Genomic DNA, 6,000 nt, shown 5'->3' with positions numbered 1-6,000 from the left:
CCTTGTTGGTCACTTTCTGTTTATGTTTTATTTACAATTATACACTTTTATGTATGTATGTATGTATGTATGTGTGGAAGAAATTAAATTAGTAACTTTTTTTTCTCTTTTTGCTATTCTGAAGTTTGTTAAGACTGTTTAACATTATAACCTTGGTTAATTGTTGTGGTTATTATTATATTAGGGTTTACTATGCTTATCCAGGGCTACTTGTTAACACCATTCCCTGGGTCTACTATCTTAATATTTCAAGACTGTTGAAAATTATATTTTATGTTTATAGTATTTGGACTGTATTGGCAATAGATATCTCAATTCTAATCCTCATACACCGCTGCTAGGGGGCTTGTTTTGTTTTGGACGTGCTCTGTCTCTAGGTATCTCAGAGGACTGGGACTTTGTGAAGTGGGTCCAGCCTCACGTGGGGAGGCAAAGGGGGGTGGGGAGACCAGGACGGAGGAGAAATAGAGCAAGCTATCTCTAATCTATCCTTTCAAGCTTTATAATTATAATTACCAACGTAACAATAGACTGCATGGCAATAATCCCTGGGAAAATTGGAAATTAAGGTTAAAGCTGTCTCACTTTCGGTTAAGACTACAAAATGACATGAAAAATTCAGAATCAATGTCTCCAAGATGGGACAGTTAACTTTGTGAGCTGGAATGTTAAAGGCCTGAATCACAAATTAAAAAGAAAGTATGCTCTCACCTAACAGGTCTAAACGCTAAAATAGTATTTTTACAGGAGACCCACTTATTAAGCAAGGATCAGTTCTGGCTGTAAAAAGATTGGACTGGCCAAATGCTCCATTCCAGCTTTACAAAGAAAACTAGAGGTGTGGGAATTCTCATACATTGAACAGTCTCATTTGTAGCATCAGATGTAGTATCTGATCCATAAGAGATATATATGATTGTCATGGGTAATTTATGTAATTGTAAAGTGATTTTGATAAATGTTTATGCACCCAATGTGGATGATAGGGACTTCATTCAAAATGTATTTGCATCCATTCCCAGTATGAACACTCATAAAATTATAATGGCTGGGGATTTTAATTGTGTTTTAAATCCAGACCTAGATAGGTCTCCTGTCACAGGGGTGATGACATCTAACACTGCAAAGACAATCACACAGTTTGTAACTGACCACAACTTATCAGACCCCTGGAGATTTCTACACTGAAATTCAAGAACATATTGCTTCTTCTCACCAGTGCATCATTGCTACTCAAGAATTGATTATTTCTTTATAGATAATAATTTCTTGTCTACGATTAAATCCTACAAGTACGACACTATTGTTATTTCTGATCATGCACCTCTGATCTTGGAGCTAAAATCATTATGCACCACACACTCATCTCGCAGATGTCGTCTTAATCCACTTCTATTAGCAGATGAGAACTGTACAGAATTTATATCCAAACAAATCAGTTTTTTTCTAGAGACAAATACACCCTCGGAGGTCTCTGCAGGAATACTCTGGGAAACCCTGAAGGCATTCTTAAGAGAACAGATTATTTCATATCTTTCCCACGGAAATAAATTAGAAACCAAGAAGGTATCAAAGCTAACCAGTGAAATTACTAGAATAGATGAAGAGCATGCCAGGTGTCCAAGTGAGGCTCTTAATAGGAAAAGGCAGGCTCTGCATTCAGAACTCAACCTCTTGACAACTTAAGAAACTGAACAACTCATTTTTAAATCAAGACATCATTACTATGAACACGGAGAGAAAGCTAATAAGCTCTTAGCTCAATAAATCCACAAGCAAGAAGTTCGCAATGTAATCCCAGTAATCACCAGCACAAACGGAGACAAAATCATTAACCAAAAAAATATAATGCACACATTTACAGACTACTATAAATCCTTATATTCTACTGAGTTTAAAGAAGACAACACATAATCTAATGCATTTCTGGATACATTACAGATACCACAAATAGATACTCTTAGTGCAGAGGAATTGGATAAACCTCTGGCGCTATCAGAATTACTAGATGCTATACAGTCACTTCAGAGTGGGAAAGCAGCAGGCCCTGATGGCTACCCTGTAGAATTTTATAAGATATTCTCAACTCAATTAGCTCCCCTCTTATTAGAAACATTTACATAAGTTATAGACAATCAATTTCTACCTCAAACTTTTCATCAAGCATTAATCACGTCTTTCCTAAACAAAACAAGGATGTATTACAATGTGCATCATACAGACCAATTTCACTTCTGAAAAATGATGTTAAGATACTCTGCAAGGTGCTAGCTAGAAGGATTGAGAAAGTGCTGCCTTCGGTAATATCACAAGATTAAACTGGATTTATTAAAGGCCGACACTTAGCATCCAATCTTCAATGCCTGTTTAATGTAATATATTCACCAGCACAGTCAAATATCCCAGAGATTTTATTATCCTTGGATGCAGAAGAAGCATTTGATATGATTGAATGGAACTACCTTTTCACTACATTGGATAAATTTGGGTTTGGCCCGAACATTTGTGCATGGATCAAACTACTGTATACCAATCCAGAAGCTTCAGTTTTTCTTAACAACATTAATTCAGACTACTTTAAACTAGAATGTGGTACCAGACCAGGACACCCTTTATCACCACTGCTTTTTGCAATCGCCATTGAGCCACTAGCTGTTCACTGTTGAAATGCTTATGAGACAAAGGGGTTTATCAGAGAAGGACTTGAACAGAAAATTTCTCTATATGCCAGCGGCTCTCAAACTGTGGGGCGTGCCTCAAAGTAACAAAAAAGGGGGTGTGAAGATGTGAAAAAAAGAAAGCAAGAATCGAAAATATGAAAAATACATCTATTGAAACCAAGACAAATTAGCTTAAACTACATTCTAATACTAGAAAAATAAATATAGAGTTAGGTAAATGTTGATAAAAGTTAAGTAGGTATAATAAAATATGCATCTATGATATATCATTAATTAAAAAAGAACAAATTGGAATTAGTGGGCTCCTTTCAAAAAAACGTTAGGGGGGCGCGATTAAAACTGTTATGAAAACTCGGGTCGCAAATACTTAAAGGTGGAGAAACGCTGCTATATGCAGATGATATGGTACTGTATATAACAGACCCACCAAATACTGAGCCTGCAGTCCTAACAGCACTAATAGAATTTCAAAAGATTTCTGGTCTCAGAATTAATTTGAATAAAATTGTACTCTTTCCAGTGAATTCTCAAGCATAAAATATTAGACTGGACACCTTCCCTTTTTTAATCTCAAATCAGTTTAAATACCGAGGGGTAAACATCACAAGTAGACATGAAGCTCTTTATCAACAAAATTTTGCCGTGTGTATGGAAAAAAATAAGCAAAACTTGCCACCCTTCATCTCACTTTAGCTGGAAGAATTAATGTTGTTAAGATGAATATCCTTCCTAAGCTTCTGTTTTTATTTCAAAACATTCCAATATACATCAATAAATCATTTTTTAAGAAATTAGATTCAACCATAACCTCATTTATTTGCAATTCAACACATCCACGTATCTAAAAAGCAATTTTATTACTTGGCAGCAAACATACAAGCTATAAAAATCTGGACACAGACACAAATAGATGAACATACACAGGCTTGGTCCACAATAGAAATAAAATCCTGCAGTACTTCTTTACATTCCTTGCTTTGTGCCCCAATAAATACAAGTTATCGCCAGTATACTAACAACCCAATTGTGCTTCACTCACTCAGAATATGGAACCAATGTAGGAAGCATTTTAAGAAAGGGAATCTTTTATCTGTGGCACCTCTGCACGAGAACCACCCTTTTCCACCCTCTCAAACATATGCAGTTTTTAATATCTGGAAAAGATTTTGGATTAAATCACTTAGAGATCTGTACATAGGCAACATCTTTGCATCCTATGAACAATTACACTCCAAATTTAACTTTCCAGCAACACATTTCTTTCACTATCTTCAAATCAGAAACTTTGTTAGACAGAACCTGCCCAATTTTCCTCACCTCCCACCTCCCTCTATGCTGGCAAAAATATTGATCAGTTTCGAGGGCTCAGACAGCATTTCTCTAACATATAAAACCATTTTACAGCTCCTCCCTTTCAAAGATCCAAGAAAGTGGGAAAAAGATCTCTCACTCAATATCTCAGAAAAGGAGTGGAAGGTAGCAATGCAGAGAATTCACTTGATCTCCATATGCGCAAAACATACAATTATTCAACTCAAAATTATATATCGAGCACATCTGTCTCATTTAAAATTGCCCAAAATGTTTCCAGGGCAAGATCTAACCTGCGAACGCTGCAATCAAGTTCCAGCCTCACTGGGTCACATCAAATTAACATCACTCTGGACCAAAATCTTGAAATGCCTTTCAGACAGCCTTGGTGCCACAATCCCTCCTAATCCACTAACAGCTGTGTTTGGTGGGCTCACAGAGGGGCTTAAGGTGGAGAAGGACAAATAAACTGTGATTGCCTTTACTACACTAATAGTCTTATCTTGCTCAACTGGAAGAATCCTAACTCTCCTCTTTTAAGTCAGTGGGTATCTGATGTTATTTATTATTTGAAATTGGAAAACATCAAATTCTCACTTAGAGGATCTGTGCAGAACTTTATCAAAACCTGGCAGGATCTGATCAATAACATTTTAGAATATGATTTTAAAGCATTGAGGAAGCAGATTCTCTCCCCATTTCTTTTTCTTCTCCATTTATCTTTATTCACTTATTAATTCATCTGTTTACTTATCTTTACTAGCTTTAAGTTTTATTCTGCTGCCCATGCTCTCTTTCTCAGGAGTGGGGGTTGATTTGGCTTCAATCCTATTTTTGTAAAATTGATCTATTTGTATGGAATGTTGTGAGATTTCAATAAAATCAATAAAATTATAAAAAAAAGAAACACCAGGGGAGTTATATGAGGATGCTTTTTGACTATACCTCAGTGTTTAATATTATTATTCCAGATTTTCTACTTAGTAAAGTGTCTAACCTTGGTTTCCCCCCACTCTTCTGCTCCTGGATTGAGGACTTTCTAATCAATTGTCCTCAGATGGTGAAACTCGGCCCCTGCTTCTCCTCATCTCACTCACTCAGCACCAGTTACCCACAAGACTGTGTGTTAAGCCCATTGCTGTTTGCACTCCACACCCATGACTGCAGTCCAGCCCATCTTAATAACATCGTCATTAAATTAGCTGAAGACACCACAGGGATTGGACTCATCTCAGAGGGGAATGAGTTTGCCTACAGAGAGGAGATCCTGAAATTGTCAGCTTGGAGCTCAACAAATAACCTGACAGTGAACACCATGAAAACAAAGGAACTCATCTTTGACTTCAGGAAAAACAGTGAAGACCTTGAACCCCTCTACATCAGTGGTGATTGTGTAGAGAGGGTCCCAGCCTTCAAATTCTTGGGTACCTTCACCTCTGCTGACCTGTCTTGGTCACTTCCTGAGACTGCTTAGGAAGAATAACCTGAAAGAAAAGCTGCTGGTAAACCTTTATCACTCATCCGTAGAGAGCATGCTGACATATTGCATCGCGGTGTGGTGAAGAAGCTGAACTGCAGCAGACAGGAGGGGTCTTCAGCAGGTCATCAATGCAGCTAAGAAGATGGTCGGCTGCTCTCTTCCCACCCTACAAGACTTGTGTAGTTCCTGCTGCCTTGGCAGGACAAAAACAAAAACATTTGGAAGGACCCCTGACATCCTGGTTTTCACCTGTCTGACTTGTTACCCTCTGGTACACACTGCAGGTCCACCAAATCAAAGACAAACAGACTTGGACGGTTTCTTTCCCGGAGCCATAACTACATTGCATCTCAGCAGGCACTGAACATCTTCCTCTGTGTCTAAGTGACTGCCCGTCACCCTTTTCTCTTCTTCTCTAATGCTCACCTTTTCTTGGATGTTCAATAATCATCTATGAAATAATCAAAATCCAGCCAAGTTATTGCTCCATCTGTCCTCTGTACAATATCTCACGTTATTAGTGTTCTT

This window comes from Erpetoichthys calabaricus, chromosome 5, assembly GCF_900747795.2.
Source record: "Erpetoichthys calabaricus chromosome 5, fErpCal1.3, whole genome shotgun sequence".
Taxonomy (NCBI): domain Eukaryota; kingdom Metazoa; phylum Chordata; class Cladistia; order Polypteriformes; family Polypteridae; genus Erpetoichthys; species Erpetoichthys calabaricus.
This window is presented reverse-complemented; position numbering follows the sequence as displayed.